General features: G+C 37.6%; 1 non-coding gene across 1 annotated transcript; it reads right to left on the bottom strand.

The window, feature by feature from the left end:
- Positions 1-958: 958 nt before the first annotated feature.
- LOC128131442 (small nucleolar RNA R71) lies at positions 959-1,065 on the bottom strand. The gene has a single exon (XR_008229358.1). It is a non-coding gene; the product is annotated as a small nucleolar RNA R71 (small nucleolar RNA).
- Between the last annotated feature and the right edge of the window lie 14,131 nt (positions 1,066-15,196).

The following is a 15,196-nucleotide window of genomic DNA, read 5'->3' as shown; positions in this document are numbered from 1 at the left end:
TATAAATATTAAAATTAGTGAGTACTTTTGTGCACATCAAGTTTTTGGCGTCGTTGCCGGGGAACGTCTTAGTTTTTAGCTTATTTATTTGCATTAAATTGATCGATCCTTCTTGTGGAGTAAAACCCCACAAAAAGTTAATTTTTCAGCAAAATAATTTTTTTTTCTGTTATTCACAGAGTCCACGACGTGGCACTCCTCTGGCCACGACGTGGACAGTTAAAAACTAGATTTTTTTTAGTTTGAAGTTAGTTTTTCTTATTTTAGTTCAGTTTTACGTTTTTAGTTTAGCAAGTTGCAGGAGTTCATGACCAGAAGCTCAAACATACACTTGGTGCCGCCACTTGAAGATCCCGAGTCTGCGCTTCACAAGAAAAAGACGCCCTTACAGGAATTGAAATCAGCTTTTTCTAGGAAGTCAGGAAAGATGACAGGAGAGTCAAGTTCATTAACGAAGCACAAGAGCAATCTTGAGCATTTGGATCATACACCCATCCAAACCGAGTCCGAAAGTGATACCGAGCCAGAATTTGAAGAACACACGAGCGAACCCAAGAACGAGCCAAGGAACGAGATGGCAGCGATTGAAGAAATGTCCATGGGAGCTTACAAGAAGCGGATCCGAGAATATGTGGGTCCCGGTTTAGTCCAACCCGCAATACCTGCCACTGCCACATTCGAGCTGAAGGGACACATATTGACTGCACTGAAGGACATCCCATTTTTCGGGAAAGATCATGAGGATGCTTTTAAGCATCTAGATGAAGTCAACGACATTGCGGATTACTTCAATGTCCCAAATGTCAACAAAAACACAGTCTTGCTTAGGATGCTTCCCATCACTTTCAACGGAGCTGCTAAGGAGTGGTTAAAGGCACTCCCACCGGGTACAATCACCACTTGGGCTCAAATGCGTGAGCAATTCCTAGACCAGTTTTGCCCGCCATCCAAGATAGCGAAACTCAAGAAGGCGATAGCCAACTTTGAGCAACAGCCGGGGGAGTCACTATACGAAGCATGGGAGCGGTACAAGGGCTTGCTCAGAAATTGCCCTCAACATGACCTAAATGTGCAGCAAGAGATGCCAATCTTTTATGATGGGGTCAATGTGATGACAAGACAACTCGTTGATTCTCAAGGACCGTTGACAAAGAAAAATCCAAGGGAGGTCAAGGAAGTAATTGAAGAATTCGCGAAACACTCTCGCGAATACCACAACCCAAGGCAAGATGGAATCAAAGGCGGTGGAGGGGCCCAAACCGAAGAAATTGCAGCTGTCATGGCCATGCTGAATAACATGGATCGCAGGATAACACAAATGGACCAGTCGATACATGCCATAAGAGTAGGGTGCGAGAGATGCAGTGGTCCACACTTGACCAAGGACTGCAATGTAGATGAGTTTGGGAACAGAAAAGCTCAAGTGTGTTACTCTAGTGGGGATAAGTTTGATGAAGACTGGAGGAAACCGAAGAAGGAGTGGCTGCCATATGAAGAGTATAAGAAGCAAAAAGAAGAGAAATATAGGCAGACAGGTCGAGGCCTTTATCAAAAGGAGCAGCCACCGGCCGAGAAGAAACCCGACCTAGAGACCATTTTGATGAAGTTTATGGAGGCTTCGGAAAAGAGACACGATGCCACTGATTCCGCCATTTTGGAACAACAAACTTTGATAAAGAACCAGCAAGCCTCCATACATAATCTTGAAGTACAATTTGGTCAACTAGCCACTCTAGTTCATGAAAAATTGTCCCCGAAGAATCCCGAAGTAAAGACCCAATCTCACGTAATGGCCATCGATACTGAAGAAGATGCAATATCTGAGTTCCTGGAGGCATTGGAAGAAGAACCGCAGTAGCCCAAGAAATCAAGGATCAAAAGTGGAAAAATTGTTGAACCAGGCTCGCCACGACGTGGCACTCCTCTGGCCACGACGTGGCGCATGGCTGATCAAAAACCCTTTGAGCCCGTTCCAGCTTATCAGCCACCTTTGCCATTTCCCACCCGAGCTGTACTCAGTCAATTGGAGAAGGAGCATTTAGAATTTGTAAAGCATGTGAAGGGGATCCCAATTAATACCCCCTTTGTCGAGTCCTTATCCAAAGCCCCCGAGAACCAGAAATTACTGCAAGACTTGATAGACACTCGAAGACAATTAAAGAAGCAGTCTACAGTGATTCTAAGTGAACAAACTTCAAAAGCTGTGTTGGGAGAAACACCAGAAAAGATGGGGGATCCTGGACGCCTCACTCTTCCATGTGAGTTTGGGAATAAAATGAAGGTTAATGCTTTAGCCGAGTCTGGGGCTAACATTAATCTGATGCCTTTTTCATTTTATCAAAAATTGGAGATTCAGAAGATGAAGGCTACAAAAATGAAGATTCACATGGCGAATCGTTCGGTGACGCAACTGTTGGATTAGTGTCTAAGTCCATAACTATTTTGGTATATACTTGACCCGATGGTGCATGGTCCTTTTGGGTTGCCTTCACCAAAGCAACTTGATAGGATGAATTATGGAGAGAAAGGATTAAATATGATTTATTAATATATTATGGGAATAATATATTAAAGGAGAAATCATATTGTTTAATTAATATTAGTCAATAATTAATTGGTAATTAGTTTTGTGACTAAAAGAGATTAATTAAACTTAAGGGACTGGAATTGTAATTATAAGATAATTGCAATTTAGGCCATGGATTGCCTTGAATCAAGGGGTGGACGAATTCTATGGGGAAACCCATAAGGAAATCGTCCATGGGCTTGATTAAAGGAGTCTATGGGTTGCTTAGGGCTTAAGCAACCAAATTAGGGTTTCCTTGTAAGATAACCCTAATAGCCTCACTATATATAGAACCCTTAAGGCTCAAAAACGTGGGGAACTTCTTTTCTAGGGTTAGAACACGTTTTGGGCAGCCTCTAACCTCTCTCCTCTTCATCCTCTTGATTATGGTGTTTGTGAGCCATTAGAGGAGTGACACTTGTGACTCTAAGCCTTCCAAAGTCAATTCAAGGAGGAATTGGGATTGTTATTGCTACATAACAATCAAGGTACTATCTTAAACCTAATTATATGTTAATATTGATTTCCATATGCTAAAATTAGGGTTTATAGTCTTGGATTCAAAGCATGTACAATAGAGAAACCTAGATCCAAACATTAGGGTTTGTATGAGCACATAGGATGTCTTATGACCAAAACCCATCAGTGGTATCAGAGCCTTGATTGGTTTCAATTGTATTGATGCATTGTATAACTGGAAAATTCGTTTTTTTGGGTTTCTGGAGGCTGGACTCGCCGAGTCCATGCAGACTCGACGAGTGCAAGCCTGACTCGACGAGTCAACTCGTCAGATGGAGGGTATTTCGCGATTTCTTGTTGTTTTTGCTTATGGATAGTTACCTTATCATGTTAGATCAATATTAATCCGATTATATGATATATTTGACTATAATTTTGATCTAATTGAAGATATTTATCAATTAATAAGATAATTGTTTCCTTATAAGATAATTGATTAATTATTTTGACTAAATTGATAAATTGTTTTGCAAGAAATCATTAAATAAATCAAATATGGATAATTATGTGATTAATTTTTAATTTAGATTATTTGTTATTTGATCCTTATTGTTATGAAATGTTTCATATTTTCCCCTTTAGGTTTTATAGTTTAAATTTGAACCCAAAAGTTTTGTTGTTTTGAAATTTAAATAGTTGAAACCCTAATGTTTTGAAAAAGGTTTCAAAACTTGCCCTCAAGTTTTGGAATTTAAATTTTGATTAATAGTTTAATTTTGATGTATATTTAAATTCTAAACCCTAATGTGTTGAAATGTTTCAAAACTTGCCCTCAAGTTTAGGAATTTAAAAGTTGATTAAAAGTTTAATTAGGAATGTTAAATTCTAAAACCCTAGTATTGTTTTGAAAAAGTTTAAATCACACCCTTATGGTTTTATTAATTAATTAAGGTGTATAATTAAAGGAGGTTTAATAAATCCATAAAAGTTTAGGTTTAAAATTTAATTGAATTAAAAGTATAATTGTTAAATTTGACCACCTAGTATTTTAAAAGTGTAAAATACACCCTATACTATATATAACATTAAAAGTCTAACATTATATATATATATATATATATATATATATATATATATATATATATATATATATATATATATGTATGAGTAAAAGTCAGTCTTACCGTTAGTAGGCCTCATTCACGAAGCTGGTCTATAAGGGGTGTTTAAGGAAATTGCCTATAAAATGGCGATTGAATGGGTATCCACTCTTACCCACCGCACTCTTGACTAGTGGAGGGTCGTTAGCCGAACGGGTAGGATAGGACGAAACCTTCCATTATAAGTATAATGAATTATTAAAGTAACTAAATGTTTTCATAAAATTCCCAATCTTAGTTACTTAGGCAAAAGTGAATTGATGCAATTCCATGAAATTACACTTTGTGCCCTTGCAAAGACGTTAGTGGAGCGTGTGTGGTTTACCGACACACTAAATGGTTCTAAGCAAAGGTAGCAAAGGGTGACTCAATGTTTGTCATAGTTCGGTGGAGCGTGTGTGGTTTACCGGCACATCGAATAGATGACTGTAACATGTGAGGGCACCATGTAAGTTTGCATGGTTATTCACACCCGCTTTGTGATCCTCGGCATCCTAGTCACAAACAAGAGGGGCATATCGAGATTTAAACATGCCATTGAAAGTTCAATGAATCTCAAAGGATCTAGGAGTTTTCATAGATTTAAAACTTAAAATTCTTTTTCGTTTTTCATGGTGGAAATTAGTGAATCGTCATTCACTTACCTTCAAATGTTCTGCAATTTGGGTTACGACATCCCTCTCCCGAGTTGTAGAATATTGTGTTGGGTCCTAGCCTTAGTATTTCATTTAGGTGATTTACTAAGGACTCAATCAATCAACTAACTTGAATTCGTTTTCTCCCGTTTTGTAGATGTCAAAGTTTGACAAACTATTGTCTTCTCAAATCCCGTGGAACAAGCATTCCACATGAAGATGATATTCCACGATTCGATCGAGGAACAAGAGATCATGCTTCACTTCCTCCTCCTCCTCCTCCAATTATTCTCCCTAACCCACAAGTTCAAAGGCTTGAAAAGTTCAAGATTACTCAAGCCTTTTGGCAAGTAAACATAAAGAAGGAAAACCGGTGTGTGCACACGTCCTAGGGATGAAGTCACACATTGATAGGTTAAGAATGTTGGGATCCGTTGTCTGTGAGGAAATGGATGTTGATTGGGTTCTTCAGTCACTTCCTAACTCATATAGTGAGTTCGTAAGAGAGTACTATATGATGAACTACGACGTGAACCTTATAGATCTCACCTATATGCTTGTTGCTGCTGAATCAGCAATGGTTTGGCGCAATAGAAAAGCAAAGTTGATTGGTGAATCTGACTTCAAGACCTCTATGGATATAGACAATGGCAACGAAAGACATGGTATGATCGAAAAGTTTGATCATAAGAGAAAGGCAATGTCTGAAGTAGTTCCGTGTCATGAGTCAATTTGCTTTTATTGCCAAGAGAAGGGGCATTGGAGACGAAGTTTCCCTATTTACCTAAGAGATCTAAGAGATGGGAGAGTCAAAATGTATGGCTCTGCTTTAGGTAAAATCCATTGACTAACTCTTTTAAGCTTCTATTCTAGATTCTTAATACATAATGTGATGAGATTACAATTGATGTTTTGTAGGATCGAAGAAAAAAGAGGAAGCTTAAGGGAAGAAGTGAGCAGAATCTAACCGTGAAGAAATGGATTTCGATCGCATTAATTGAAGATTAGATTCTTGAGCTACTACTTAGAGTTAGAATTAGATTGCTAAGAAAGATGTATTAGCATAGTTTTTCAATGAATTACATTGTAAGGACAAATTTTTCCGCAATAAAATAAATTTTGATTTTTATATTATTTATTTATCCTTGCAATGGCGTATATGAAAAAATTGATGTTTGAATGTTTCTATTATTAGCAATAATGGATTTGGTTCTTATTATGTTATTTATGGAAAGTTGAGAATTTACCAAATAGGGAGAGTTTCTCATCGCCCAAGTTTCAATTGGAGAGAAACTTGGAATCATGCAACTTGGTTGCACGATGAATGAGAAATTTCATATTTGAAAATTAGACTAATTCATTGACAAAGTGTCAAGTGAAGGACTAGGAGATCGAGTACACAAAGGTTTGTGTTTATCAAGTCCACCATAAGAGTAACAATGATATTCGTCATGATTTACTAAAGGTTTAGTAAATATGATTATACTTACAAGATTAAGTGTGATTATGAATTGATTGAAAAAGTTTAAATCAATAAGCAGAACGAATAAGAAGAATCAAGTAGGCAGAAAGATAAAAGTTTCTCCATTCTAAGAAGAAGGGAGAGTAGCTTTTATGCTTTATGACAGGTCTTAATGATTAAGAACCATATCTGAATTGATCCTCTAAGTGAGTCTTAGTACAATTGTATGTTTAAGAAGAGGAATCAAGGATTGGAGAAATGGTTAAATCAAGAAGTCAATCATACTTCGTTCCAAAACAAGTCTTAAAGTTAAGATTGTGACATTGAGTGATAAGTGTTAAGAAGGTTTATAACAATCATCAAATGTGGAAAGTTGTGATGTCTTGGATAAGACAAAGACCAACTAGGACCAATTTATGAAGTGTTTTGATAAAAACTACACTAACTCTTGAATATTTGTTTGTCAAGAAATGTTTATTGACAAGAGAATCTTATATGTCAAGGAGTCAGTGGGAGTCTTAATGGTCTTGAAAAGTTTCAAGAACAAATCAAATAGACCTTATCAATCATCACTAGCACACGAGTTGAGGTTTACAACCTATCGTGTTGACATCATTTTGTTTCTATGTCGTTCCAATTGAGTTAATTATGCATATGAGTTCTATGAGTTCTCATTTGAATGCATAAAAGGCAAGGACCTTGATCAATGGAAAGTACATTGATAAGAAAAGGTGAGCTGCTTAACTACTTAGAAGACATGGTGGGCAGCTGTGCTACTATAAGGCAAGAAATCAAGATTAAGAAAGTTCGATCCATATGAGCTTGAATTTGTCGTAAACTTTGGTTTTAACAAATTCACATGGATAGGAACAAATACACCATTTAAATCTAAGTGTCATAATATTTCCTCCTTCATGAAAATGGTTGTGAGGAAATGCTTTCACTAAGAAAGATTTTAAGAAGATAGTAATTGTAAAATTGCATTCTCGAATTCAATCATGGTTACGGTATCCCTTTCCATAATTTGAATTGTGAGGTTTGGCAATTAGTCTTAAGTGTTTAGACACACATATGAACTATCGAAGACAAAGGTGTATAAGTTCAAGAAGCCTTGATAAAAGATTATCAAAGCACTAAGTATGAGAAACATGAACTTAAGAAATTCAATAAGCATTGTTTTTCTGAAAGTTAAGATGTTTATGAATACATGTCGAAGCTAGTGGGAGCATAAGTGTTATGTTTTATAATAATCATCATGATAGTGGGAGCATAAATGTTATGATTGTATGATTATTAAGGCACGTATTGCAAGTTGGCAATATTAATTATAGAAAACAAGAGTTATACCTTGCAAAGTCGTAAGGGTTGTAAAGTTGTTTTGCTATATTTAAGGGAGAGAATATTATGCTTCATTTCAAATTTAAAGGTTTAGGTTGAGAAATGTTAATAAATTTAGTCAAGGGTACATAGTGTGTTCTTAAAATTTCAATTATGATTACGACATTCCTCTTCACAATTCGAATTTTGAGAACATAGCAAATAAAACATTATGCGTCGTGTCCCATACGCTTCGGGTATAGGATCGATTGTAAATGCTTTAATGTTTGACCATTCTAAAATTTTCCAAATGTCGAGCGCATTTAGAGGGAAAAGGAACTAGAATTGGTTTTGACTAAAATAATTAAACAACTATCAAAGGACAATCCAAAGTTCGACGAGGATTGGTTGCTTGTGAGTAGTTGGAAGTATAGTATTAGAAAATATGGAAATGTTTCCATATTGGATGGACCATATCAACTCTATTATGAATAGAAAAGATTCTATTAAGAATGAGTTGTCATATGGAATATATGGAAGTGTGTCCATATTGGGAATTGAATATTGAGAAATCTATGACTAGATTAGAAACTTCTATGCAAAAGGATGTTCAAAGAATGTACTTTGAGTGAGAGACATCACGTCTATGGAATTGTCTTGTAACAATCTCCGATAGAGGACTTTGTAATATCATTGGCAATAGTCTTTGTGACTTTGGTGCAGTGACATTACGAAAGGATAGTTGCATAGAATGTTAGAATCTAGCATACTCTATAAGTAGCAAGAATTTGATATTCTTTAACTTATGAAAAACGGATTTGGAGTTGTGAAATGAGAATGATTGGAAATGTGTTCAATTTGATCTATTTCACAAAGTGAGAACCATAGGTAAACATTGTGAGCATGCTAGGAGCATGGGACAAGTGTAATAATTCAAGTAAGAAGTTGATTACCCGAAACGACAAATAATGAGTAATCGATATGGTGATAAATAAAAGGTGTTTTATTTATACTCAAAGGTTTGAGGCCATATGGGATTAGTATTATTCTTGTGTTTCACATTTGCATGTTTTGACTTCCAGAGTAATTGAATTTATTAAGAATAATCGAATTATTCGAACGGGCCACAGTCGTTCATATGTTGGAAGTATGTATGAATGAAGACTGTCATGAATTGGTGTGTGGATTGTCTAAAAGAGTGTTAGACATAAGCAAATGTTTGCTGCAACGTTCGTGAGTGCTTATGTATATGAATTTGAGCATTGGATTAAACCCACACTCACTTGGATCATTCCATGAACTGTATCACGAATGATTGGTGAGACGATAACATCTTATATTCTTGAAACCGAGATGTGTGAGTTGTATCTTGTGAATCGGTTGCACATTGATAATATGTAAACGCACTAGTAACTTGGTGTTATAAAACATATTGTTGTGTGTGATTCGGTGAGTGAGTGCAAGCAAGCATTGTATCAAAATTTATCCGTTCCTTTTATCCAAGGTAGGATAAAAGCGATATCTTTGGGCCCCTCGATGATTTAGTGATGACAAACGTAAATGCTCGGCCGGGCTAGGGCTAATTTGATTTGTTCAATTAGTCAGTCATCATAAATCGGGAATCGAGATATAGTACAAAGAGAATGATTTGAAATCATATCTCATATGATATCTAGAATGGAGGAATATATGATCCCTTATCAAAGGACACGCGTATCTGATAGGATCAAAGTTGACAGCGACTTTGGAAAGCTACGATTGCAAATCAGGATCTGAAGTCATATGCATAATAGTTATTAGACTTATCCAAGTGGGAGACTGTTGGATTAGTGTCTAAGTCCATAACTATTTTGGTATATACTTGACCCGATGGTGCATGGTCCTTTTGGGTTGCCTTCACCAAAGCAACTTGATAGGATGAATTATGGAGAGAAAGGATTAAATATGATTTATTAATATATTATGGGAATAATATATTAAAGGAGAAATCATATTGTTTAATTAATATTAGTCAATAATTAATTGGTAATTAGTTTTGTGACTAAAAGAGATTAATTAAACTTAAGGGACTGGAATTGTAATTATAAGATAATTGCAATTTAGGCCATGGATTGCCTTGAATCAAGGGGTGGACGAATTCTATGGGGAAACCCATAAGGAAATCGTCCATGGGCTTGATTAAAGGAGTCTATGGGTTGCTTAGGGCTTAAGCAACCAAATTAGGGTTTCCTTGTTAGATAACCCTAATAGCCTCACTATATATAGAACCCTTAAGGCTCAAAAACGTGGGGAACTTCTTTTCTAGGGTTAGAACACGTTTTGGGCAGCCTCTAACCTCTCTCCTCTTCATCCTCTTGATTATGGTGTTTGTGAGCCATTAGAGGAGTGACACTTGTGACTCTAAGCCTTCCAAAGTCAATTCAAGGAGGAATTGGGATTGTTATTGCTACATAACAATCAACGTACTATCTTAAACCTAATTATATGTTAATATTGATTTCCATATGCTAAAATTAGGGTTTATAGTCTTGGATTCAAAGCATGTACAATAGAGAAACCTAGATCCAAACATTAGGGTTTGTATGAGCACATAGGATGTCTTATGACTAAAACCCATCAGCAACCCCGTGGCATCGTGGAGGATATTTTGGTGAAAATCGGAAAATTTGTTTTTCCAATAGACTTTGTAGTCTTAGACATGAAAGAAGATCCGGATGTTCCAATAATCCTTGGTCGGCCATTGCTTAACACTGCTGGAGCCCTTGTTGATATCCGCGAGTCTAAGCTCACTTTGAGGGTTGGAGATGAACAAGAAGTCTTTGGGATAAAAGATGACTTTAAAGAAGATAAAGAAGAGGTGTTCACAATTAATGAAGAGAATGAACTAGAAGAACTGGAAAAGCTTATGGAAGAAGAGATAAAGGCAGTTCATCAACTCCAAAGGACAAAACCGAGGGCATCTGTTCCGTATTTGATTGAAGTCATAGCTTACAAGAGTCCGCTTTCTTGGGTGAGCGAAGAGGATGAGGAAATGACAAGTGATGAAGAGGAGGTCACTTCAAGAGTAACAAGGCCGGTGGTGAAAGAAGAGGAGGATGCTATGGAGTGCAAGGAACAAACTAAGGGCACAAAACGCAAGCTTGAAGAAGAGGGCAAGGCAAAAAAGGAGAATTCAAAGAAGGCATATAAAAGACGAGTTCAAGCTTACAAGCGGCGGTTCAAGGAACAAAAGATCTTAACGGTGGACTCTTCCGAAGATTCAACGTAGAAGGCACGGAGTCCAGCTCAAGACTCCAAGGAAAAGAAGCGCTTCTCGGGAGGCAACCCGAGCTTAGTTTGCATTTTCTTTTATTTTTTTTTTAGCTTTTAATTAGGAAAGACATCAATTCATCATCTAAAAACTGATAATTGGTAAAGAATTAGCTGTGGGGAACTTTAAATAATGAATGAAATGCAAAGTAATTAGTTAATATGTTAGACTTTATTAAAATTTTGCATTTGGCAGTTTCCACGACGTGGGCATAGCCAGCCACGTCGTGGGTCGAAATGGAAACACGGGACTATAAAGCGGATTTAAGGTCCACGACGTGGGCATAGCCAGCCACGTCGTGGCCTTTAAAAAATCAGGGGGGGACCAATTCTTTAAAACCCTTTGACCAATAAACTCATTCCCCACTTGAAACTGTCGCACGAACGGGAACAACAAAACCCCACAGCCGATTGCTTAATCTACTTCCAATTTCCTTGCAAGATCTTGCCAATTAATCTACTTGGTATGTGTTTTACTTCTAATTTTGTAGTTAGTTCTTCCAATTTCAAGTTTTCATGGTTAGGGTTTGTAGGATTCACGAAATTGGTTGAATCTAGTGGTTGATTTTAGATTGCATGACCCTTAAATGTCCATAGGAACAAACCCCAAGCACTAATTTTGGAAGAAATGACATATAAATGGACCGATCGTAGAGCTGTGATCGATCGCGGCCCACGACGTGGCGTAGCCTGGCCACGTCGTGACTTCTGTGAAACAGATTTAAATTGTTTTAATATGTTGGTTGTTTGCTGCTTTGGTTTGCTTTTGTATGCAGAAATGGGACCACGAAGAGCTGTTCCACAAGAGGAAAACCCGATAGATGTAGCAAGTATACATCCCTTATACCAGTTCCCTAAAAACATTCCCCGACCGTTGTTGACTACTTACGAGAATCGGCTTAGATGGCTGTATAATAGGGAGTTTGCAATAGCCCCAATTATCGATTGGGGATGGCTTGGTGGAGTGGGAATGGTTGCAGAGTTGACACACTATTGGTCGAAAACATACGAAGGGGACCAATTTTCGTTCACTTGTCACGGGTGGAGGAATTTGTTTGCCATCCAAGAACCCGTATACCGGGAATTATCGGTAGAGTTTTTCTCTACCGTATGCTTCGAGGAACGCACCCTTGATTTCACCTACAACCGGGCACTTGTGTTTCGTTTGGGTGGTGTATATCGAGAGTGTAGTCTTCGGGAATTTGCTTGGCGTATGGGGCTCTATACAAAAGTGGAGACGCAATCTCCGTTTTTCATTCCGTTCTTGCTTGGATGTGTTCGAGATTTTGCTCCCGGTACTATGGATGTGCAGTTCTAGTGGGGCATTTCTAACCATGAGTACAACACTCGTGACTCGAGTGAGTCACAAATTCGGAATCCGATTTTCCGATTTTTACACCGCCTTATCACTTTTTCAATTAATCACATGCATCATGGTGATAAAGTCCCCATTCAGAATCTATTTTATTTATGGACTCTTATTACCCTGGGAGTTTGCTGTGATTTACCTTATATGTTGGCAAGGTTCATGGGGAAGAAAGCGGCCAATTCTAGGCCTGGGAGCCCGATTACTGGGGGGCATTTGGTTACTCGCTTGGCTAGGTCATATCATATTTTGACCCATGAATTTGTGAGGAATCTTACTCGATTCCCGGACACAGACTTGACCATTCAAGTCTTGGGTATTATGCGATCGGTGGTGAATATCGGGGGACGTTTTGTTATACCGCCGATAGATGACGAGCAAGAGGAGGTGTAGCCAGGACAGCAACCACCAGCCAGACCGCGGCGTCGGAATGTGCGGGCTAGAGGAGAAGTCGAGAGAGAACGTGTGGCTTCGCAGTATGTGCAGGGAGTGCCCACCGACTCTTTTCAGAGTTGGGTGGGAACGTATTTGGATAATTTACGGGGGCATGGCATTTACCATACCCAGTTTACTGAGGGTATTTATTCGCATTTGGGTGTGACCCGACCACCTTCTATGCCACCACAATATCCTTATTTTCCGACATGGGAGGAGCTATGGCGTCCGCAGAATGACGGGGCAGGGCCAAGTGGAGCACAAGATCAAGATGATGATTGATTTTTCTTTTCATTTTGTTTTGCTTTTGAGTAGTTTTTTTTTAGTTTGTTTTTATGTTTGAATTTGGTGTGTAATGTAAAACATTCTTAAACTATGATGTTACTTTTTATTTCTTTTGGGTTGTTCCATTTTTCAGATTAGCGTTGGAATTCTAAGGAGCATAAAAGGTTAACTTTCGAGTCGTGTTTGTCTAGTCAAGGAAGCTTAGAGTCGTGAGTTGGAACCCACAATTCAAGATAAGTGTGGGGTATATTAGGAGAGAGGTTACAGTTAGGAAATATATTTGCATAGAAGCGTCTTAAACCATTTAGCCATTGGTCAAAGTTGTTAGAGTAAATAAAACAAATAAGCCATTTTCTGCTGATGCCCAGTTTCCACGACGTGGAATCCTTACCGCCACGTCGTGGCGTTCTTGCAGTTTGAAGAAATTCAGCATTTTGGTGTTCGCGCTTTCATCCCATATCACGACGTGGCCAGTTACTTGCCACGACGTGACCTAGTTTATCATTGCCCACATTTTTACTTACAAGCACCCACTTTGAAGAATTGAAGTTTCAAGTCATGTTCGTGGTTTATTTACATATTCAACCAGTTCTACAACAAGTTTCTATTTTTGGAAGTCCAAATGCATGTTTTCCACACTTATGGAGATGCTCACGCCACTATCCTAGGGGAGTCTGTTCCTTTTTCCCCCTTTTCTTTATTTTTGATTTATTTTTATGAATACAATGAGGGCATTGTATGAAATAAGTGTGGGGTAGGGGTAGAAAAAGTAAAAATTTGCTAGATAATCATAGAATTTGATAGTAAAAATTGAAAATTTTTAATTTTTAATAATTAAATCTAGTAATAATAATTTGAGCTATAATTGCTAGTATTATGTGAGATGATCCGATGAAAGTTCAAATGTTTAGTTGAGCCAATATACGTTATAGTGCATTTGTGGCCTCCCTTATTTTAGTGAAATCATGGAACAAAAACATAACCCCGCTTGGTTTGAGGGATGCAATATGTTTAGCAGCCTAAACCTGAAATGTATCCAGGAAAATTATTATCATTAACCAATAAAGGTTGAGGTTGAGCGTCTCTGCTTAAGCATGTAGGTTTTGAGTGAAAAAAAAGTGAGGTACATGTATAAAAAAAAGAGAGAGAATTACGAGAAAAGTGTGAAGAATTTTGGAGCAAGTAAAGTGAAGATCAAAAGATCAAAATTCCAAGAAATTCAAAAGTTGAAGATACCATAAATCAAATAAGGTGGTGAATTCAAAGAAATCAAAGATCAAATATCAAGAAGTGAAGAATTCCGAAAGAGCTCCATAGTGGTATCAATGATTGTAATTCTAGATTATGTATGCTTAGGTTGCTCAACTAAAAATACCTTGAGGATAAGGAGGTTTTCTGAGGATGGATTCGGAGGGTTGCATAAAATGAGCATTGTTCGGAAAAAGTGGGCGAGTGTTTTTGAAGATTGTGAGTATTTAAAGTATGGGGGGGGGGGGGTACTTTAGGAAAATTATAGACACAAAAGCATGCGTTGAGGTCTTGGCATAATGGTTGAACTAGAGTCGGAATGTTCTGTGTGGTGTTAGCAATTAAGAATTAAGTTTAAATTTGCTTGAGGGCAAGCAAAGCCTAAGTGTGGGGTATTTTAATATTTCCATATTTATACTTATTTTTAGGCAATATTTAAGTACATTTTTATTAATAAATTGATAATATGTTTAGAATAATGATACTTATGACTTTAAATTGTTATTTTCAGTCAATATAAAGGATTTTCAAAGAGAGGGACCAAAAGTGCCAAAATGTGGAACATGGGAGGCTTGAAAGACAAGAAAATAATAAATTCACGATAAACACTAAATTCACGACGTGGCGATGAAGCCCACGACGTGGCACGGGTGTTCCAGAAGATAGACATCGCGACGTGGAGGATTTCCTTGAAGGATACGGATTGCTTGAAGCCCACGACGTGGCGCATCTGGCCACGACGTGGCGCGGGTTTTTGAGGATTATATAAGTCCTCCTGATTATTACGAAAAGGAGAAGCTTTTGGCAGAAGAAAAGAGTTCCAGGAGACAATTAAGAGCGAAAGAAAGGTTCTAGAAGAGGGTTTTCAACACCAAAAGGAGTAAAGGTTTATATTTTAGTTAAATAAGAACATATCTTTCATTATTTTTAGCTGTTTAGGTTTAGTTGCTATGA

This window comes from Lactuca sativa, chromosome 1 (assembly GCF_002870075.4).
Source record: "Lactuca sativa cultivar Salinas chromosome 1, Lsat_Salinas_v11, whole genome shotgun sequence".
In the NCBI taxonomy this organism is placed as follows: domain Eukaryota; kingdom Viridiplantae; phylum Streptophyta; class Magnoliopsida; order Asterales; family Asteraceae; genus Lactuca; species Lactuca sativa.
This window is presented reverse-complemented; position numbering and strand designations above follow the sequence as displayed.